The following is a 24,651-nucleotide window of genomic DNA, read 5'->3' as shown; positions in this document are numbered from 1 at the left end:
TAAAACCATTCATTATTTAATAGTACACTCTTGCCTGGAAAATCCCATGGATGGAAGAGCCTGGTGGGCTGCAGTCTATGGGGTCTCGAAGGGTTGGACACGACTGAGCAACTTCACTTCCACTTTTCACTTTCCTGCATTGGAGACGGAAATGGCAACCCACTCCAGTGTTCTTGCCTGGAGAATTCCAGGGACGGGGGAGCCTGGTGGGCTGCCGTCTATGGGGTCGCACAGAGTCGGACACAACTGAAGCAACTTAGCAGCAGCAGTAGCACAATACAATTTTAACTCAATAATATCTTTAAAGGATAGATGTTTTAAGCTCTTTAAAAACTAAACTATAATTCTTCTTTAACAGTTAAAATGAGTCTAAAATTAACTATATTTAATTTCCCACCTCTCATCCTAGATACTCTCTGTTTTTATGAGTTTGACTACTCTAGATAGCCAATATAAATGTAATCATACAGTAATTGTCTTTTTATGACAGGTTATTTGTCTTAGCATAAGATCATCAAGGTTCATCCATGTTGAGGAATGTGTCAGAATGCTTCCTTTTCAAGTCTAAGTAATATTCCATTGTGTACATATACCATATTTCTTTTTCCATTCATCCACCTATGGAGATCAGGTTGCTTTCTCTTCTTGGCCATTGTGAATAATGTTGTAATGAACATGGGTGTACAGATATCTCTTTGAAATCCTGCTTTGAATTATTTTGGATATGTACCTAGAAGTGAAATGGCTGGATCATATGGTTCTATTTTTTATTTTTAACAACTTTCTCACTGTTTTGTATAATAGCTGCACCATTTTTCACTCCCAGCCCCAGTCTATAAGGGTTTCAGTTTTCTGCATCTTCAAGAACACTTATTATTTTCTAATTATTTGAGAGTAGCCATACTGCTGCTGCTGCTGCTAAGTCGCTTCAGTCGTGTCCGACTCTATGCGACCCCATGGACTGCAGCCTACCAAGCTTCTCCGTCCGTGGGATTCTCCAGGCAAGAACACTGGGGTGGGTTGCCATTTACTTCTCCAAGTAGCCATACTAGTTGGTGTAAAACCAGACAAACTTCTAAGTGGAGAAAGAGAGAGGGGAAAGGACTGGCTTTCTGGCAATTATGCTAACACTTGTTGACCACAAGTTTAATGTGAGCCAACAGTTTAACAGCTACTTGAATGATGCTTTAATTTTAGGCTACATGAATTGAATTTTCGAGTTCAAATCATAGTAGGTAGATAAGACTCTCCCTCTGCACTGAACTGTTTAGATTATATTAAAACATTATTTTCAATTTTGATCATTTTATAAGGCACAAAGTAGAAGATGGCTTGAGAAATTTTATTAGAATGATGAGAGAGGTATGAGAATCTTTGATTAAGGGAAATAATTGAAGGAATTAGGAACTCTATTGGGTAGAAGAGAGGCCTACAGGGAGACACAATAGTTATTTCAAATATGGAAGAATATGAAGCAGGAGACTTTGTTCTTGTTGCTCCAAAAATCAAAATGAAAACTGAAATAGGAAACAACCTAAAAAACTAACATTTAGGACTGCCTGATGTTAGAAAGAGCTCATTTGGCAAACTGATTATTCCCTTTTCAGTTGATGGTCCAAGGAGAGAGTCAATGACAGTTTTTCATGATATTGTAAAGAGGAAATCACAATATTATGGACTAAAACTACTTTAACTCTATACGCCATAATTACATTTTTAAATAGTGGAATAAAATAATTTTCAATATCATGAAATTAACCTCTTTCCCAGTTCTATTATGGAGCACATATGTGTACACGCCCACTCACAAAGAGAGATTTTAAAAAATCTCCTAGTAACTAGTGTCAGTTCCCCTCCCCTCCAAATATCTTTCCCACTCCTCATGTTAAATAATTACCTGAAAGCATAGCCAAAATGATCAATGGAAAAGATAAAAGTCAACACTGTAGTCTCCATTAGTATTGCTCTCATTCTCAGCTTTTGAAATTTGATTGATCATTTTTGTCACTTTCAAGATGTCTTTCTATAAGTAATCTTTGATAAACTACATGCTACAAATGCTGGTGACTTGTAGCATACTGCAATTTAAGTTTGTTGCTGGGAACGGCTGTTTTTTGTCCATCAGATACATAAAGTATGCACAGTTTGGGCTTTGGCAGAACAAAAATAGGTTCAATTTCCCTGAATATAAGGAAGGCAAAGGTAATGTTTTATATTCAATTTAGAGCACTGAGAATTATTACTGTAAAATCTCTTTACAATGTTTTACAGTGTTAGGTCAACAGAAACCACTTATGAGAAATTACTAAAGGAAATCTATTTTTTAAGTGCTTCTCCTTAGGAGTGATCAGAATAAATGTGTATAGAACTAGTGATTCAAAGGGAAAGAGGAAAACATGTACTCTATTCTTGATACAAAAGATGAAATTACATATTTAGACTCCTCTCCCTACTTTCTTACACATCAATTTCACCCCAGACTTGCTGTTTGAATAAGTCAAAAAGTTAAATATATATTAGGAGGTTCATCCGTATTTCCTTTGTGTGGTCCAGGGAAGGGCACCACCATTTCCTTATAATACAATGACATACAATCTATTAATATTAACCTGCTCCTGCATAGAAAAAGAATTCCATTTCATAGATGATTTGTTTGAGTCAAGTGATTATTCCTGGCTGATTACTGTTCTCAAAATATCACTGTAAGTTCATTACAACCTAATGAACTTCTAATGAAAAATATTTTTTTATATCAGCATTGAAAACTGCAACTCCTATTTCTCCCGCCAGTTCATTTTATTGTTTTGAGTAAAAGCAAGGCATTTCTCCATATGAATCTGCACTTTGAAATTATGATATTACAAGAAATTTGGACTTGTTTCATTTGCACTTTATTATTTTAAAGAAATCTTAACCATGTATGTTTGTGCTTCAGCCTTAATTTTAGAAACCACATATTTATTTCTTGTTTGTGATCTCTGTTTTCATGATGCCAGCATATGGATCTTCAGGTAGAGACCAAAAGTCACCACTTAAACTCACTGAGGACAGTGAGATCAGAGGAAACACTATGGAAATCCTCGAAAAAACTGAGTAGTCAAAGAACAAAACTGAAAAAATATACATATTAAGTGACTAAAAGCCACCTAATAAAAAAAGAAAAACTGGCAAGCTTTCAGGGGAGTACACACACAAAAGAGCAATTCTGTTTTCAGTCTTTGAAAATATATTTAAAGGATTTTCCCATCTTGGGTCTTTTATCTGACATCTTGGCCTTCTAAATTCTTTCAATTAATTTTAAAATATATCAGATTTTCTTATGGAATTCCCTCTGTCCAAGAATTCAGGATAAATGTAATTTTTTGGAAAAAAAAGAAAAGAGAGATGGTAATTAATATATTTATAGTTAAAAATCCATTTTACAAAGGAATATTATTTAGTGACAAAAAAATAAAATACTGATATATGATAGAACATAGATGAACATTGAAAATATGATGCTAAGTGAAAGAACACAGATGCAAAAGAACATATACTGCAGGATTTCATTTATACGAAACATCTAGAATAGGTACATAGAGACAGGAAGCAGATTACCAGGATTTTTAACTTATGCTAGTTGATGCTCTAAAGCTAATATTTCATATTTCTTTTAATATAAATTCACAGTAGACACAAAAAAAGAATGAATGTTATTATATACTGCTATTTCAATAAAATATCACCATATAACAAGAAGGAAAAATGTAAAAATGTGTCTACAGTAAAGGTTTTATAGAAATATTCAACCTCAGAAGTTGGAAATCACCATATTCAAAGTCATGTAAATCATTATTTGCCAGATTTCATATTTCTTTCTTTTTTCATTTTTTTAAAATTTTATTTAATTTAACTTTACAATATTGTATTGGTTTTGCCATATATCAAAATGAATCTGTCACAGGTATACATGTGTTCCCCATCCTGAACCCTCCTCCCTCCTCCCTCCCCATACCATCCCTCTGGGTCGTATTTCAATGTCTCTCCTTGAATCTCACTAATTGCCTTCACTGCTTGCATCCACTGTATTAGAAACTGAGGCATCTCTATTTAATCAGTAAACCCTGCTCAGAACCAACAAGGGGATTATTGTTTACAGATCTCAGAAGTAATTTCTTCCTGTCTCTTGTTTTAGAACATTCATTAAAGTTTTAACTTACTCAGCTATGGGTTCCTCCTTCTCCCTATCAGTGTCATCTAAAACCTTTGAAGCTTACAGCCAACACCAATTCAACTCTTCTGAATCCTTCAAATAGCTTGATATGGAGATGCCTAGAAGATCTCCATATCAAAGATCTTGATCCAGATATCCATATCAAGATCTTGATCAAGATCAAGAAGATGGCCAAAGATTTATAGTCTTCTGGGATCAGAGCAAAGTGAGTTTTCAGTGGCTCAGTATTCTTCATAACAAGTTCAATTCTATGAGCCTCAGAGGGATCAGGTACCAGGCTGGCAATATCTTGCTATACTTGCTCTTTTCCACATACATTTTAGATTACTTCACCTTACAATTTAGAGGATCATTGTATTGATGAAAAAAAAATCAGTACTCGAGTTTTGCTCAAAGTCTTAACTGGTGAATTAACATTGCCAAGTTCTTTACACTTACACCCACTTTGAAATTTTTCTTCCATTGTAACCACTTTACAGGTCCTGCAGGGAGATCATGTTTGACATCTGTAGCACCTTTTAGATTTCCCTTTTCCCCACGTTCTCTGTATTTTTCAGTTCTGCAGCCCTAATACCTGTCCTCTTAAGAAGTATTATCATTTCTCCTAACATACTTTGGTAATGTCTCTGTGGTTTCCAGACAGTGAATAATGGTGATATTGAATGTAAAACTATAAGATGAGGAAATAAAATTCTATTCCTCAAATCATCTTACAACCTGTCATTTCTAATTTTTCATGGCTAATTATAGCCATTTTTTTTTAGTTTTATTCTTTAAAATTTGGTTGCTATGCTCCAAAAATAGAGGATAGTATTACTGATATATATGAATATTTTTCATCCTCTCAGCTGAGTCTTACATCCATAATAATAGTGCAAGACAATTTTTAAATAAATTTTGTGAAGAGGGAGTTACTGATGGCAATTACCAATATGTGTGAAATTAGAAAATAATTTAAAACCTTTTAAGATTATAGCAGGAATAAAATGTGATCATGTTGGACATAAAAAATTGGTGTATATATGTTACACAAATGAAAGTGTTTCATGATATTATGACTATGATTTTATCTTATATTCAGTTAGTATCTTCCCCAGAAGATGTGAGAAAAAGATCCACAGCACTTCTTTCATGCCCTCTTCGCTCTGTAACTTAGGGGCCTCAGTTCAGTTCAGCTGCTCAGTTGTGTCTGACTTTTCGTGAACCCATGAACCACAGCCTGCCAGGACTCCCTGTCCATCACCAACTCCCAGAGTCTGCCCAAACCCATGTCCACTGTGTCAGTGATGCCATCCAACCATCTCATCCTCTGTCATCCCCTTCTCCTCCTGCCCTCAATCTTTCCCAGCATCAGGGTCTTTTCTTAGGGCTTACCAATGACAATTCTCAAGATCAATTTAATCAGGATTTTGGTGTTTGGATCCAAGTACTGGTATTTGCTTCCTTTGTGGCTCAGCTGGTGAAGAATCTGCCTGCAGGAGAGACCTGTGTTCAATCCCTGGGCTGGGAAGATCCCCTGGAGAAGGGAAAGTCTACCCACTCTAGTATTCTGGCCTGGAAAATTCCATGGACTGTATAGTTCATGGGGTCACGAAGAGTAGGACACCACAGAGTGACTTTCACTTTCACTGGTATTTGTAAAAGCTCCACAGATGATGAAAGGGCACAATGGCAGTTGAGTGTTGGGCTGAAAATCACTCATCAAAACCTGCCAGGACTTAGTCAGCAGCAGCCATGCAAAAACATTTGTCTTCTATATGGGTTTAATTTGAATGCTTTCAGTGTTTTGTTGTTGTTGTTTTGTTGTTTTTTCTTTATTTTTTATATTTTCAAGTTATGAAAGAAGTCTTCAATCCTTAACGAAGGACCTTTGCTTCTTTGCCAACAAAGACCCGTATACTCAAAGCTATGGTTTTTCCAGTAATCATGTATGGATGTGAAAGTTGGACCATAAAGAAAGCTGAGTGTCAAAGAATTGATGCTTTTAAAACTGTGGTGTTGGAGAAGACTCTTGAGAGTCCCTTGAGCAGCAAGGAGATCAAACCAGTCAATCCTAAAGGAAATCAATCCTGAATATTCATTGGAAGGACTGATGCTGAAGCTGAAACTCCAATACTTTGGCCACCTAATGTGAAGAGCTGACTCACTGGAAAAGACTCTGATGCTGGAAAAGATTGAAGGCAGGAGGAGAGGAACAGAGGACAAGGTGGTTGGATGGCATCACCAACTCGATGGACATGAGTTTGTGAAAGCTCCAAGAGATGGTGAAGGACAGAGAAGCCTGGCGTGCCTCAGTCTATGGGGTCGCAAAAAGTCGGATACAACTGAGCAACTGAACAAATTCTTAGTAAAAAATATTTCTTTATTCAGGAAGTGATATTTGTAAAAACAAATCCAGACTTCTGTTTTCAATGCCTTATCTGTCACATTTGATATATTTGCCTTGAATTATACTTTGATCTTTATTTTTATTCATATCAATATTTTACATATCTACCCTATTACATTTTAATGTTTATTATTTTACCTTAAATGTTTCTACATGGCATGATTTGCTAGGCAATGGTATCTTAAAACAGCCTTTGGGTTTGGCATCTACAAACCTAAATTTGTGTCACTGCTCTTTCAGTTCCAATTATCAACTGTTCTCAAATTGGGCAATTAATTTAACCTTTCTAAAATGAGATCTCTTATCTTTAGAATGGGGGTAATAGTACCATGCCTCTCACAGAGCTGTTATGAGGATTAACTAGGGCAGTTTGTAAACTGTAGAGTTGTTGGCAAATGATAAAATGATAGACATTTCATAGGTGGAATAGCTAGGGCTAGAAACCAGGTCATCCAATCCCAGAATCATTTACATCCCACCCAGGCTTACCACTTTAAGACAATATGCTAACGTAGGCTTTTGGGTTGTCTTTGGGATGTCTCTGTGAGTTATAACCAAAGCCAGCTTTCAACAATGACTAAAAAGGAAGAATAAATAAATGGAACAGCAGCAGTCCTATTTTACTTCTGTGTGCATTTGTTTCTCCATGAATTTGTCTTTCAATCCATTCCCAAAGCCCAAACAAACTAGAGGCAAGTCTCCCGTAGCTTCAGCTGATTAGTCAGACAGAGAATATGAAACATAGTAGGTGCTCTTGCCTGGAGAGTCCCATGGACAGAGGAGCCTGGTAGGCTCCATTCCATGGGGAGGCTAAGAGTCGGGCACAACTGAGCGACTTCACTTTCACTTTTCATTTTCATGCATTGGAGAAGGAAATGACAACCCACTCCAGTGTTCTTGCCTGGAGAATCCCAGGGACAGAGGAGCCTAGTGGGCTGCCGTCTATGGGGTCGCATAGAGTCGGACACGACTGAAGCGACTTAGCAGCAGCAGCAGCAGATAATGTCACTATGACAACCAATGAGGATCTTTGGTACTCCACCATCTGCATTTTATACAGTGTATGTTTGGTCAAACAGTGACCTAAAAATGTTCATGCAGTGAGATATTGAATTATAAATTCTATCCTCTTCTTAAAACACTTTACATTTGTTTTTTCCTATAAGGTTTCCTTTCACCATGTAAAATTACAAAAGAAATAGAAAAATGATTCTCTGGTAGTACCATTAAGCATGGCAGAACTATAGAACATGAAAAGTGATGTCTCTCTCCTCTTGACCTTGCCAAGACATTGCTTTCCCAAAGCAGCCACCATTGACGTGTTCCTGCACATCCTTCCAGGACATACTTTAGGCATAGGAAAGCATACATAAACACACTCACACCTTACAATGCCCTCATTTGATGTAAATGTGAGTGTGTTTTTTATCATCTACTTCCTTATTTTTATGGGATAACTTCCCCAAAGAGGGATTGATGAGTACAGACATATACATATATTTTTTCATTTTCATTCTTTCCATTAGCATATCATTTTGTTAACATAAAAAATCACAATACATATACAAGAGTAGGGAGAGGAACAGCATGGAGAGGGGGAGCATTAAAGAGAAGTAGACAGGGTGATGCAAGAAGGAACTGTTTCAGTCCTGAATTTAGAGTTTCTAAGAGTCCCTTGAGAGTTTCCTTGAAGCCAAACATACTTGCTTTTTTGCATTTATATGAGCCCGTAAAAACTCTACTTTTCCAGAGCTAATTTACATATAGTTTTTGCATTTACCCCTGAAATGGTTTTCAGTTCAGTTCAGGTCAGTCATTCAGGCATGGCTGACTCTTTGTGACCCCATGAACTGCACCATGCCAGGCTTCCCTGTCCTTTACCATCTCCTGGAGCTTTTGCAAGCTCATGTCCATTGAGTTGGTGATGCCATCCGACCATCTTATCCTGTGTCGTCCCCTTCTCCTGGTTTCAATCTTTCCCAGCATCAGGGTCTTTTCCAGTGAGTCAGCTCTTCACATTAGGTGGCCAAAGTATTGGAGTTTCAGCTTCAGCATCAGTCCTTGCAATGAATATTCAGGGTTGATTTCCTTTAGGATGGACTGGTTGGATCTCCTTGTAATCCAAGGGACTCTAAAGAGTCTTCTCCAACACCACAGTTCAAAAGCATCAATTCTTTGGTGCAAAGTTTTCTTTCTTTGGTCCAACTCTCACAGCTATACATGACTACTGGTAAAACCATAGCTTTGACTAGACAGACCTTTGTCACAAAGTAATGTCTCTGCTTTTTAATATGCTGTCTAGGTTGGTCATACCTTGTCTTCCAAGAAGCAAGCATCTTTTAATTTCATGACTGATGTCACCATCCACAGTGATTTTGGAGCCCAAGAAAATAAAGTCTGTCACTGTTTCCATTGTTTCCCCATCTATTTGCCATGAAATGATGGGACCGGATGCAAAGATCTTTGTTTTTTGAATGTTGAGTTTAATCCTGCTTTTTCACTCTTCTCTTTCACTTTCATCAAGAGGCTCTTTAGTTCCTCTTCACTTTCTGCCATAAAGGTGGTGTCATCTGCATATTGAGGTTATTGATATTTCTCCAGGAAATCATGATTCCAGCCTGTGCTTCATCCAGCCCAGCATTTTGCATGGTGTACTCCACATATAAGTCAAATAAGCAGGCAACAATACACAGCCTGTTTCTGTCACACACACTGTCAAACACACTGTTTCTGTCCTTTATTGTGCCCATCTTTACATGAAATGTTCCATTGGTATCTCTAATTTTCTTGAAGAGATCTCTAGTCTTCCCCATTCTATTGTTTTCCTCTATTTCTTTGCACTGATTACTGAGGAAGGCTTTCTTATCTCTCCTTGCTCTTCTTTGGAACTCCGCATTCAGATGGGTATCTCTCCTTTTCTCCTTTACCTTTCACTTCTCTTCTTTTCTCAGCTATTTGTAAGACCTCCTCAGACAACCATTTTATCTTTTGGCATTTCTTTCTTGGGGATGGTGTTGATCACTGCCTCCTGTACAATGTCACAAACCTCTGTTCATAGTTCTTCAGGCAGTCTGTCTATCAGATCTAATCCCTTGAATCTATTTTTGCTTCCACTGTATAATCTTATGTATTTGATTTAGGTCCTACCTGAATGGTCTAGTCTTTTTCCCTACTTTTCTCAATTTAAGTCTGAATTTTGCTATGAGTTCATGTTCTGAGCCACAGTCAGCTCCCAGTATTATTTTTTCTAACTGTATAGAATTTCTCTATCTTCAGCTGCAAAGAATATAATCAATTTGATTTAATATTGGTATTGACCATCTGGTGTTATCCACATACAGAGTCATCTCCTGTGTTGTTGGAATAGGGTGTTTGCTATGACCAGTGCATTCTCTTGGCAAGACTCTGTTAGTCTTTGCCCTGCTTCATTTTGTACTCCAAGGCCAAAGTTGCCTGTTACTCCAGGTATCTCTTCACTTCCTACATTTGCATTCCAGTCCCCTATGATGAAAAGGACATCTTTTTTGGTGTTAGTTCTAGAAGGTCTTGTAGACCTTTCAACTTGTAGACCATTCAACTTCAGCTTTTTTGGCATTAGTGGTTGGGGCATAGACTTGGATTACTCTGATATTGAATGGTTTTCCCTGGAAATGAACAGAGATCATTCTGCCATTTTTGAGATTGCATCCAAGTACTTCATTTCAGACTCTTTTGTTGACTATGAGGGCTACTCCAATTCTTCTAAGGGATTCTTACCCACAGTAGTAGATATAATGATCATCTGAATGACCATTCACTGAATAAATTCACCCATTCCAATCCATTTTAGTTCACTGATTCCTAGAATGTCGATGTTTACTCTTGCCATTTCCTGTTTGACCACTTCCAATTTGCTTTGATTCATGTACCTAACATTCCAGGTTCCTATGCAATATTGTTATTTGTAGCATTGGACTTTACTTCCATCACCAGTCACATCCATAACTGGGTGCTGTTTTTGCTTTGACTCTGTCTCTTCATTCTATCTGGAGTTATTTCTCCACTCTCCTCCAGTAGCATACTGGGCACCTATCAACTTGGAGAGTTCATCTTTTAGTGTCCTATCTTTTTGCCTTTTCATACTGTTCATGGGGTTCTCAAGGCAAGAATACTGAAGTGGTTTGCCATTCCCTTATCCAGGAGACCACGTTTTGTCAGAACTCTCCACCTTGATCTGTCTGTCATGACCCACCAATAAAAGGATACCGCACATCAAAGGGCAAAAGAGAACCCCCCAAACAATATGTAGAAGGGCATAATCACATTTAGAATCAAACCCCAACCCAGCAGAGATGCTCAGAGGGCTCAAACAAAACCTTGTGCGCACCAGAATCCAGAGACCCCACAGAGACTGAGACAGACCTGCCTTTGAGTGTCTCTTGTGGAGACACTGGTCAGCAGTGGCCTGCCACAGGGACAGGGGCTCTGGCTGCAGCAGGCCTGGTCTTACAGCATGTGGCATAAGCTGTCTTGGAGGAGGTTGCCATTAGCCACACTATAGAGCCTCTGAGCAGATGACACACAAACTGCAGAACAATTATACTAAAGAAACTCTTGCACTGTTAAGAAAGTCCTAGAACCCACAACATACTTCCCAACCTGGAGATCTGGCAAAGGAACTGAACACCCCAAGGGAATTTGACTTTGGAGACCATGGGATTTGATTACAGAACTTCCACAGGACTGGGGAAACAGACTCTTGGAGGACACAAACAAAACCTTGTGCACATCAGGAGCCAGGAGAAAGAAGCAGTGTCCCTACAAGAGACTGAGCCAGATTTGCCTGTGAGTGTCCAGGAATCTCCAGCGGAGGCATGGATTGACTTTGGTCTGTTGTGGGGTCAGAGGCACTGAATACAACAGTGTGTGCACTAGTCATTTTGAAGGAGGTCACCATTACCTTCATTTCCCCTACCATAGTTTGGCCTCAGACCAAACAACAGGGAGGGAATTGGATTGAAGATTTACTGAGCATGGTCCTGCCCATCAGAACAAGACCCAGTCTCCCCCATAGGGAGTCTTCCCCATCAGGAAGCTTCCATAAGCCTCTTATCCTCAGCCATCAGAGGGCAGACAGGATGAAAACCACAATCATAGAAAACTAACCAAACTGATCACATAGATCTTAGTCTAACATAGCCTTGTCTAACTCAGTGAAACTATGAGCCAAGCTTTATAGGGCCACCCAAAAATGGTTCTAACTAGTAACAATCTACAAGAAAAGGAGATTAAGCCTGCAGTACCAAGAAATCATAAGTAGTCTACTTGTTTCCTCATTTTTGTTCCAGGTCCGTGTTTCTAGTACTGACCTTAGCATCAGGCGAAAGCACTGTTCACTATTGTACTAATTTCCATCATAAATGTTACCTTCTCCTAACCTGTATGAGGGCATTTCACAGCATTAAAACTGCATGCTGATTTGAGAATTCCTTCAGCATTAAAACTGCATGCTGATTTGAGAATTCCTTCTAGAGTTCTCTTCTAGTCACAACACCTTAGCTTTCACATGTTGTCAAAAAATACCCCTTGCACTTTCATGAGGGTTATATGTATTATACTAGGCTTCCCTAGTGACTCAGATGGTAAAGCATCTGCCTGCAATGCAGAAGACATGGAAGACTAGGGTTCAACCCCTGGGTCGGGATGATCCCCTGGAGAATAGAATGGCTACCCACTCCAGTATTCTTGCCTTGGAAATTCCATGGACAGAGGAGCCAGGTGAGCTGCAGTCTAGGGGATCACAAAGAGTTGGATATGACTGAGTGGCTAACATTTCCCACTTCCTATATACCAACCACTCTTTCCATATCTCCTCATGGTCCCTCTCTCTCTGGGGCTGAGACCTATCTGAATGATGGATCTGGCCAGAGGACAAATAATCACTACATCATTCTGTCCTCCAAAATTTCTGCCATTGTTCTCCCAGAAGCCTTTCTACTAAAACTTACTTCTCTCTTTCCAGAGATTCTTTAACTCCCAAACCAGTCTAGTTGGTACAAAACTTGCATATCACTTCAAAGTTTTTCTTGCCATGATAAATGTCATGAAACATATTTTCTCCAAACAGTGACCTTCAAAAGGAATAAAACTCATAGATCCATTATGTGTCATTCTCAGCAATGAGACACTTGCCTAACAACATAAATGTTGGTGACGGATGTATTCTGTCATCACAAGCACAAATATGCACTAAGTTTATGTACTGATTCCAAATGACAATGACACAGCTGTGAGTAGGAGACAAAAAATCAAAAATAACCATTGGAGAAAGTAACCATGAAGGCTACTCCTATAAAAAAAATTATGACTGACAAATATATTTAAGTAAGTTTAGTTGTTACTCATGTGTGTATATTTGGCATGCTTTCAAAACTACTTAATGCATTTACTTCAGTATACGATGCATAACTTTGAAAAACAACACTACCATTATACTAATTTCTCCAATTTAATTTTATCTTATATTGACAAAAACTTGGGGGAATTTTCTGAAATTATCACAGGTTTAACTATATACCATGACCATTGCTTCTTTCTAAAATATAGATGAGACATTTTTGCTGTTTGAGGTCCTTTGCAGTTTCATACAAATTTTAGTATTTTTTTTCTGTTTTTGTGAAAAATGCCTTTGGAATTTTGACAAGGATTGCTAAGAGAGGAGATCCTAAGTGTTCTCACCACAGAAAAACAAAAATTGTAATTATGTGTGATAGTGGATATGTTCAGTAATTTGACTGTGGTAATCATCTCACTATGTGTGTGTATATATATATATATATATTAAATCATCGCTTTATACACCTTAAAAAATCACAATGTGCAACCTGAATATATACAATTTTACTTGTCAGTCATGCCTCAATAAAGCTGGGAGAAAAAAAAAATAGGTGAGATTCTATTGCCCACTTCTCCTAATGTCAAATATTTTGGGAAAAAAATAATTGAATTAAATCCCCAACTTTAAAATATCTGACTAGTTGCAATGATGGCCAGATGTGGGATATCTTTTGAATAAAATCTGCCTGGTTTTGATCTCATGAGGATTTTGTGATTGATTGAATCATAAATAAGATAGGCTTAAATAAAATAGAAAGTCAGAATGTTTGGTACCCTTGCCAGTATGGTACACAGCTAAGAAGATCAAAATTATAAAGATGCAGATGAATGCCCTAACAAATTTTTTTCAGTCAACATTATGTTGGTTGAGAAGAAATATATGATGATGTGGAAACAAGCTGATGCTAATAACAGACCAATCACCAGAAACTGATGATCAAAAGAGATGTCTAAGAAGGAATCAGGATCTATACAACTTATAGTCATTATAAGAAATAAACATTGGCTGTAGTTGCTAGGGTGTGTGTGTGCTCAGTCTCTCAGTCGTGTCCGACTCTCTGCAATCCCATGGACTGTAACCTGCCAGGCTCCTCTTTCCATGGGATTCTCCAGGCAAGAATACTGGAGTGGGTTGCCATTCCAGGGGATATTTCCGACCCAGGGGATCTTCCCAACCCCAGGATTGAATCTGTGTCTCCGGTGGGTCCTGAATTGATGAGTGGATTCTTTATCACTGAGCCACCTGGGAAGCCCCAGTCACTAGGATAAATCAAAGTAATTTTTATGGGTAATAAATATTTCTCAGGTGGACAACCTTGGAACATTAGTTCCTCCATTGTGCCTGGAAGACTTTGTATCTTTCAGTCTATTGCCAAGCTCATTTGGAAGAATGTGATTTTGAGGTTCCTGAAGACAAGTGTTTCTATGGTGAGTAATTTATTAAATTTTCAGAGAGTGAAGTGTATATAAAAAATTGAAAAGAAGATAATCCACTTTGAAATTAGAATATTAAACATGTCAATGACACAAAAATGCACATGTCCATAGACATTTGTATATCGGTCCAAATATACATGTCTCCACTAATATGTTTATTATAGCTCAATACATAAGAATGAAACTACCAGGAAAGAAAAACTCCTTTATGGGATTTCCTCTTCTGGCAGAGATGGGCCAATTTGTCTAGACTGACCCCTAAACCAAGAATAAAAAGACATAGATGAAATATAAAACCATCTGTCTGAAACATCAGAGAGCTAGCTTGGCAGCCAGCATAGCTGCTTGATAAAGATGAAAGGGAAACTCACTGACATGAGAACATTCTGCATTATTTTTATCCTTATTTTGAAAGCAGAAATTAAAAAACCAAAAAGGAAGTATTATCAGCAGTATCATAGATTGGGGGGAAATACTATTGACAGTCAGGTCCTAATAAGACTCCAGCTTTAAGTTGCAACTCATAAAGAACAGTAGTATAATGTATTCATAAATCAAGAATACATCAAGCCTTACAAACAGTGAACATCAAGATTGAGTCAATTCACTCCTTCATCCGAAAGGAGGAAATGATTTACAGAAACAGCACCATCCAAAGCCTTTATAACTTTTATAAATTTGGCTGGCATTCAAAAATAAAATTACCAAAATACCAAGTTATTGGATGAAGAAGAAAAAGATAATAGAAACAGTCTAAGGATTATTCAGTTATTGAAGTTATTAGTTATTAGATTTTTAGACATGGAGACTTTTTGCTGCTAAGTCGCTTCAGTCCTGTCTGACTCTGTGCGACCCCATAGAGGGCAGCCCACCAGGCTCCCCCGTCCCTGGGATTCTCCAGGCAAGAACACTGGAGTGGGTTGCCATTTCCTTCTCCAATGCATGAAAGTGAAAAGTGAAAGTGAAGTCTCTCAGTCGTGTCCGACTCTTCGCGACCCCATGGACTGCAGCCCACCAGGCTCCTCCGTCCATGGGGTTTTCCAGGCAAGAGTACTGGAGTGGGGTGCCATCACCTTCTCCAAGAGACTTTCTAAGCAGCTACAATAGATATATTTAGGAAGGTAAATAAGAACAAGGAAATTTTATCAAAGAATTATAATTTTTTAAAATAATCTAGTGAAAATTCTTAAACACAAAACTACTAAAGATAAGAACTCAATAGATGAATTTCCCAGATTAAACACAGATATATAGGAAACCGGTGGTGATTTGGAAGACAGATCATTTTTATTGAGATATAACTGACATACACAGCATTGTATTAAGTTTAAGGCCTATAGATAGCATAGTGCTTTGGTTTATATACATCATGAAATGATGACCACAATAATTCATCATCTCTTGTTGATACAAAGCAAAAGAAAAATAAACCAATATTCCTTGTGATGAGAACTCAGGATTTACTCTCTTAACAACTTTCATACACAACATAGAGCAGTGTTAATTATATTAATTGTGTTTTATGTTATATCTCTACTACTTATTTATCTTATAACCAGAATATTGTACCTTTAACCACTTTCATCGAACTCCTTCTCCTCCACCCTTATGTTTGGTAACACAACTCTGACCTCTTTTACCATGAGTTTGTTTTTGAAGTAGAATTGACCTGAAACACTGTGTTAATTCTTGGTACACAACACAGTTATTTGATACTTCTGTAATTACAGAATGATCACTGTTAAGTCTAGTCACCAACTGTCACCATGCAAAGATAGTACATTATAATTGACTATTTCCCAACACATTTAATTCTCATGACATTTTTATTTTGTAACTGGGAGCTTATACCTCTTAATCTCTTTCATCTATCTCTCTCATCCCCCCTCTTTCTCTCCTCTGGGTGTTTATCTGTTTGTCTCTGTATCTATGAAGAGTTCCATCAATCTCTAAACTATGACTATTGTTTAGTAACTTCAACTTTCTCATGTTTAAAGATCATCAAACAGAGGGAAGAGTCACTACACTTACAGAGGTAATTAACACTTACTGTCAGGAGAAGGCAGAACTTTTATTTCACAGAGAGCAGACAAGAATAGGCTCAGGTTACAGTGTCAGCTCAGGTGATCCACTGGGCTATCCCTGATCCTCTGTTTTAACAGTGAATAGACAAGTACAACAGCCACAGACCGTCACAGGAACAGTGAACATAGTCTGAGACCTCGTATAACAACAGAGGTGCCAGCAAGAAATAAGGGAAATATAAAATGGGTAGGGAAAACAGACAGTGATTGTCACCTGTAACCTTAATGTTAACTGGAACAGTAAAGGCTGTATTTGTCCCACTAACATAAGTTTCCTCAGATACAAGACTCATCAATATTCTGAAAAATCTATTCTCCAACATCAGGAACTTACTATAAAAAGCACGCGTAGTTGAGAGATACAAATGGTGACCTAGTGTGTACTCTGATGTCATACAGACCATCTTCAGCAGTGGAAGACAGATAATTTTAAAAGCCAATTCTGAAACTCAAAAAAAGCCCAGATACAAAAATAGAAAAACAAAAATGAGCTTAAAAGACAATAGGTTAAAGTTACTAGGTCTAACATACATGAAATTAGCATCTAGAAAGAAGGAGAGAAAGAGAAAGTACAGGCCAGAAGCCATTTTAGAAGAGCTAATTTCTGAGAATCTTCCAAAAGTGAAAAAGACAAAAGATCACAGATGTATGAAATACTCTGAAATCCAAACAGGATAATTTTTAAAAAAGATTACATAATAGTCAAACTAATGGAGGAAAAAGGCACATTTTATTCAAAAGACTACTAAGAAGTCTTAAAGCTTTTTTAAACAAAAAACTTGGAAGCCTACTGCTGCTGCTAAGTCACTTCAGTTGTGTCCGACTCTGTGCGACCCCATAGACAGCAGCCCACCAGGCTCCCCCATCCCTGGGATTCTCCAGGCAAGAACACTGGAGTGGGTTGCCATTTCCTTCTCCAATGCATGAAAGTGAAAAGTGAAAGTGAAGTCGCTCAGTCGTGTCTGACCCTCAACGACCCCATGGACCGCAGCCTACCAGGCTCCTCCATCCCCAACAAACTTACATAAAAGATATGATCTATATGTATATATATACTCTTATCTAATACCATACACATTCATATCTATTAAATGAATTAATCAGGAATTTTAAACTCTCTCATGGACTTGCTGGTTTCCATCAAGATGGAGTAAGCCCACTAAATCTAAACTCTCTCAATGTTTGCCACTAAAATCTCTGGACATTATATTGGGCTGGCCAAAATTTTCATTCTGGTTTTCCCAAAAGATGTTACAGAGAAACCAGAATGAAGCTTTTGGCCAACCCAGTACAAAAAGCAACTACATGTGGCCCTGAAAATTACACAATAGCATGAGAATTGGGAAAGTAAGTAAAAATGTACAGAATGACTTGTATCAAGACGAATCTACAGCATCTGTCTCTCTCCACTGTCTTTTATTTCTTAGAGAGCAAAATTGCACAGCATGTGAAGATGGCAAAAGAAAAAGAAAAAAAAAATCTGAAAAAATGCCCTTGGACAGAGGACCTCTGTAAATCAGAGAGAATAGGCTTAACCGCCCATCCCCCATGTTTTTGTTTGCTTGGTTGTTTTTGGTCTTCCTTCCTTCACCTCTGCCTAAGCCTGCCCCATTCGCAAAGTTGCACTGCAATGGCAGGACATGGGCACCTAAAATCTCAAGAAAAATGTCTCTCTGGCCAGATAATCCAAGAATCTTGTGTTCCCAGGAATGTAGAGAAAATTCATCTTTTTTTTTTCTTTTTCTTGCCATTTTTCCCTTAGGGTAAAAGCCACAGAAAACTGCAAGAAAGTTCAAGGAACTAAACTTCTACATAAAACTCTAGCTTTCTAGCAAGAGGGCAAGGAAAATGTGTCCCTGGGAAATGGAGAGCATAGAGAAAAGTCTGGAAAGGATAGAGTTAGTAAAGAGGATTGCCTACCACTATGAACTGGCACAAGTCTTGGGCTCATTCTCATGCTGAACAGAATATATGCAAAGTAGAGACCAATGTCTTTGAGAACTGGTTTATGATATAAACCAATGCCCAAATCCAGACCAAGCCTTGAGGAGAGTACAGACCAAACAGCATGCAAAGGCTTTCAGAACTGAATTTACATTGGGACCACTGCCCACAGAAATCTAAAAAGAATACATTCTGAACCTAAGTAAGTCGGTTGCCTACTAGGACACAACACAACACACCACACACACACATCATAGAGAATTTTAACAGAACTCAGAGTCCACAGCATAATATTTTAAGGGTTCAGGATGAAATCCTAACTTTCTAAATATAGAAAGATACAAGAAAATATGACAATTCTCAGAGAAAAAGGTAATCAGGAGATGCTAATTCCCACATGATCCAAACGTTGGAATTATCAGACTAGAGAATCTACTCACAAATGTCTTGGTTTTATTTTCCAAGACTTTAAAAAAAAAATCATTGTTTCCATGTAACACAAGTTTAAAAACCAATGAAAAAAAGTATTTGTGCATAATATGTAAGAGACTGATCTTTGTTTATTTTCTTTCAGGGATGATTCCTTATTGAAGACTAACAAGTAAATCAATGATTCTCAAATTTTAGTGTGCGTGCAGCATACCTGGAAACCTTGTCAAAGTGAAGATAATAATCCAGTAGGTCTGGGATGTGGCCTGAGATTCTACACTTCTCAGGTGATGCCAGAGCCACTGGTCCTCAGTTCATACTTGGCAGCAATGTAATAAAGAACTTGGATTTGAAAAGTTAAGTAGAAAGTATTGAAGGCCATGCTATTACTGATACTTCTCAAATGACCCAAGGACTTTGCTCCTTAAAGATTTTCTTAAACTGTCAATATTGCATCATCCAACAATTACTTCTTGGAAATGCCTTTGATGGAACTAATGGAAGGGTTACTTTTGTGTCTTCACTAAATGACTAAGAAGTGAACATGAAAAATATTTAATGATGGGAGGAAAAAGTCATATATGACTGTTGTCCAAGTTGTTTCCTACTTCCTTTAATATTGTTTTAAATTGAGGGCAGGAGGAGAAGGGGAAGACAGAGGATGAGATGTTTGGATGGCATCACCAACTCAGCATGGGACATGGGTTTGGGTGGACTCTGGGAGTTGGTGATAGACAGGGAGGCCTGGCATGCTGAGGTTCATGGGATCGCAGAGTCAGACACGACTGAGCAACTGAACTGAACTGAAATGCTTATCCTGACAACTAACTTCCTCAATCAAAAAAGATTTACATATACGTGTGTATACAGATTGCTGTTGTTGTTCTGTCACTAAGTCATATCCAATCCTTTGTGATCCCATGGATTTCAGCACACCAGGCTTCCGTGTCCTTCACTAGCCACTCCAATGAATATTCAGGGTTGATTTCCTTTAGCATTGACTAGATTGATCTCCTTGCTCTCCAATGGACTCTCAAGATTCTTCTCCAACACCACAGTTTGGAATCATCAGTTCTTTGGTGCTCAGCTTTCTTTATAGTCCAACTCTCACATGTATACATGAATACTGGAAAAACCATAGCTTGTATACATATACACATATGTGTGTGTATAAATATATACATAGCAAACTGCCGAACAATTACAGTAACGTTTTGTACTAGAATGAGATATTCTGTGATAAAAGATAATCATTACAAGCATGATATGTTATAAGTCACTTTCCTTTATATATAATATCAGAACTTCGTTCTGATTTTTGCTCATTTTTTTGTTCATTTTTCTCACAGCTAGTTAAATTTCAGGTAAGAAAATATTGAAGTGCCTCATAATTAGGTAGTTCAGTTTCTTCAAGTTTTCAGAAAAATATTAACAGAATTCAACCTAGAAACTTAAAATTACATTAAAACATCTCAAATTTTACCTAGAATGAGAAGATTTTAGAAAACAATAGCGGGTCATAAATGGTGCGACAAAGTGGGAAGTGTTTACCATGTGACACAGAAAGGTCAAGACTGTGATTAAACCCCACTGATTACAGACTACAGGTGACTTAACAGAAAGTCTAAAAGCTAGGAAATCCTAGGGCTCCTCCACAAAGAGTCTGTAAGTCATTGTGTTTTATTTCAAAATCTAGAACAAAATGAAGTGGGAAAAAAAATCCTTCTGCAAAATGACAGTCCTAAAGTGAAACACTTTTCCGCATAGTACAGAAGCTTTACGAATGACATGGTATCCAAGGCAACACAGATAATGACTAAGTGGTAAAATTTGAAATGAAGCACCATAGGAAAATGCAGAATCTTAAACTAATAGAGTCTACTTTAGAAAGCAGATATTTAGCTAGTTCTACTGTTTCTAACAATACATCCAAAATGTCCGTAATGTATAATAAAATATTCCTCTATTTCTAATACAATCCATTATAAATTTCTCCTACAAATTTAACCAATAAAAATTGTATGAGTCTGGTTGTATGCATTAATACATGTGGACAGTGCATTATTAGAAGAAAAAGATGTCTTTAAATTTTTGTATGGGGCTACTGTTACTAGAAAAATAATTACACAAATCAAAATTTTTTATGATGCAAAATAGTTGAAATTCACAGGTAACATATTATAATTATTCTGGTACTATTAAAATTATACTAAATATCATCTCCATGTTTTCACTGCACTTGGATTGTATATTACTAAACATATTTCTCATATGTTGATAAGGTTTTGCTATATTTTTACTTCTGTTACTATTTCATGAACAATTTGAAGACATAGATTATATCTTTTTCATCTTTGCATCTCTCATATTAGTGTCTGGTCAATGGAAGTTCCCAAGAAATGGTAAATAAATATATATTCACTACAAAGTCTGGTTTTCTTTTATGGTAAATGATATTTTGATGCCCTTTGAAATGATTTTCAAATTCTTAAGATGAATGTCAATTTTAACATGACCATCAGTGAGCATGTTAATTGTTCTGCACTTTAGGAATTCACAGAGCTCTATGACCTTTCCATTCAGAATACTGATGCATTCTTTTACGCCAGGCCTGATCTTATAGTCAGGAGAATTACTCAGCTGCCTGCATGGATCACCTCCTCTTAACTGCTCTCCAGACCCTAATCAAAAATACTAGGATCATTTAATAAAAATTTATTTTTCAGGATCTATTCTCTGTCTAGCACTGAGAAAATACATAAAATAAATAGAAACTTCAACCTCATTTGCTATCCAGTTGGGAAGAATAGATACACAAATAGTTATTAAACATTCTATACTATCTCATGCCAGTGAGAATGGTCATCATTAAAAAGTCTACAAATAGCAAATTCTGGAGAGGGTATGGAAAAGAAGGAACCTTCCTGTTAGGGATAATATAAGTTGGGGTAGACACTATGGAAGACAGTATGGAGGTTCCTTAAAAAGATAAAACTAGAGTTGCCACATGATCCAGTAATCCCATTCCTTGTATATATCTGAACCAAACTATAATTTAAAAAGATAAATGCACCCCTATGTTCATAGCAGTACTACTCACAATAGCCAAGACATGGAAACAGCATAAATGTTTATCAATAGATAAGTGGATAAAGAAGATATCTATCTGTCTATATATATATACTGCATATATATATATGCTTCCCAGGCGGTGCTAGTAATTAAGAAGCTGCCTGCCAATGCAAGAGACATAAGAGGTGGGATTTGATCCCTGGAACCCTGGCTTGGGAAGATCCCCTGGAGGAGGACATGACAATCCACTCCAGTATTTTTGCCTGGAGAATCCCATGGATAGAGGAGACTGGTGAGCTATCATCCATAGGGTCACATTGGAACATTACTCAGTCACTAAAAAGAATGAAGTAATGCTATTTCAGTAGTCCAGCTAAATGGATGAATTTAGAGATTATGTACTACACAAAGCCAGAAAGACAAATACCATATGATATCACTTACATGTGAGATCTAAAATATGACTTAATGAACTTATCTACAAAACAGAGACAGACACACAGAACTAGAGAACAGACTTGTAGTTGCCAAGAAGAAGGGGTGGTAGGGGAGGGATGGACTGGGAGTTTGGGGTTAGCAGATGCAAACTGTTCTATGTAGCATGGATATATAACAAGGACCTATTTTATATAGCCTACCAGAATCCTCTGTCCATGCAATTCTCCAGACAAGAATACTGGAGTGGGTAGCCATTCATTTCTCCAGGGATCTTCCTGACCCAGGGATCAAACCCAGGTCTCCCACATTGCAGGTGGATTATTTACCATGGTGGGCCACCAAGGAAGCCCATTGTATAGCACAAGGAACTTTGTTCAGTATCCTGTGACAAACCACAATGGAAAAAATATTCTGAAGAATGTACTGGAATCATTGAATCATTTTTCTATACAACAGAAATTAACATTGTGAATCAACCATACTTCAATGTAAAAAGAGCATTCCTATACACCATAAGTGTTGGATCTATACTCAAAAATCATTTTTCTTGGTTTAACTGGCTCTGCAGTTTACAATTGTTTACTTTGGAAACTTACTCGAACAGTAATGCTGCTGTTCAGATACCACTGAAATTCATCCTTTGGTATTACCACAATGGAAGTTTTCAAGCTATACACAGGAGTTAGTCTTACTACTCTATAATACTGGTGACATAAATTTTAGTTGTCTGTGCATCCACAACTCATGCAGTCTCTTCTATAGTAATTTTGTATCACTAGGCAAAATTAAATCAATGTTAAGTGAATTTTAACATTGATAATACTTAATGATTGTCTCTATTAAAATACCTTGAGCCCCCACCCTACATTAAGGAAAACCCAACCACTCAATGCTCTGTTATTTCTTCTACTCATTTCTTACTCTCTGCTTCTGATAAATTATAATTCTGTCTTCTCTCATGTCAATGGCTATTCCCTTCTGTTTTGCCACCTGGACCCAGAATAGCTCACTCTCTTTCTTTTCTCTGATGAAAAATCAACGGACAAACAACCTTATAGGCACTGGTGTGTTATAGGTTTTATTGAAGTTTAGAGAATAAAACAAAAAGGTTATTTCACAGCAAACAAAACTGAGAAGTACCTATTAGACATCTGTTTTTTTAAGTCTCTCTTCTATTTCAACCGTTAGAAAAATTTCAGTCAATTAATTTTTAATAGATACTATAATCTCAGTGCAAAAAGTACAAAAATGTATAGAGGAAAAGCAATTTCTCCCAACCATGTCTTCTAGTTCCTTTCCCCAGTGGCAATCACTATCACTGATTTCTTATGTTAACTTTCAGAGATATTCCTTCATTTGGACAATTTTCACTGACTAGTCCCTCTCTTTGATAGCTGGTGGAGGGCTCTTTCTTTATCTCCCGAAAATTTTTAAAAAGATAAATGAGTAACTTTGTTTCCTGTAAATAGTCCTGTTTAAATTACAGGGGTGGGAAACAGACTTCTTAGGGTAAACCAGTATTCAGACCAAAATCATGTTCAACTCAGCAGTGTTTTCCTTTAATCTTGTTTATTATGATAAAATAGATATAACACAAAATTTACTATTTTAAAGTCTAAGTTCAATGGCATTAAGTATATGACCAGTGTCATATAACCACCACCACTATATAGTTTTAGAGCTTTTGTTTTTTAATCACTCCAAACGGAAACCCCCTACCTATGAAGCAATCACTCTCTGCTCCTCTCCCTATCAGCAGCCCTTGGCAACCACAAACCTGCTTTCTGTCTCTATGGATTTGTGTCTCGTGGACATTTCATATAAATAGAATCTTATAGTATTTGGCATTTTGCGTCTGCCTTCTTTCACTTAGCATCACATTTTCAAGGTTCATCCTTACTGTAGCATGTATCTGTATTTCATTCCTGTTTATGGCTGAATGATATTTCCTTGTGCAGATAGTCACATTTTATTCACCCATGCATCTTTGATGGACATTTAGGTTTTTCCATCTTTGAGTAACTGTGAATAGTGCTGCTGTAAACATTCATGTGCGAGCTTTCTTTGAAAGCCTGTTTCCAATTCTTTGACGTATATACATAGGAGTGTAATTGTTGGGTCATGTAGCAATTCTATATTTAACTTGTGAGTCCTCTTTCATAACTTTTGCGCGCGCTGTCTTCTTTCTTCAAAAAGTTTTTTGGAAATTCCACCACACTTTTCTCTCTAATGTACTGTGAAAACCCCAAATTCACCTCATCCTCCTGTGC

Source organism: Bubalus kerabau, chromosome 12 (assembly GCF_029407905.1).
Source record: "Bubalus kerabau isolate K-KA32 ecotype Philippines breed swamp buffalo chromosome 12, PCC_UOA_SB_1v2, whole genome shotgun sequence".
NCBI lineage: Eukaryota > Metazoa > Chordata > Mammalia > Artiodactyla > Bovidae > Bubalus > Bubalus kerabau.
The sequence above is the reverse complement of the archived record's forward strand: the minus strand, read 5'-3'. Positions refer to the sequence as shown.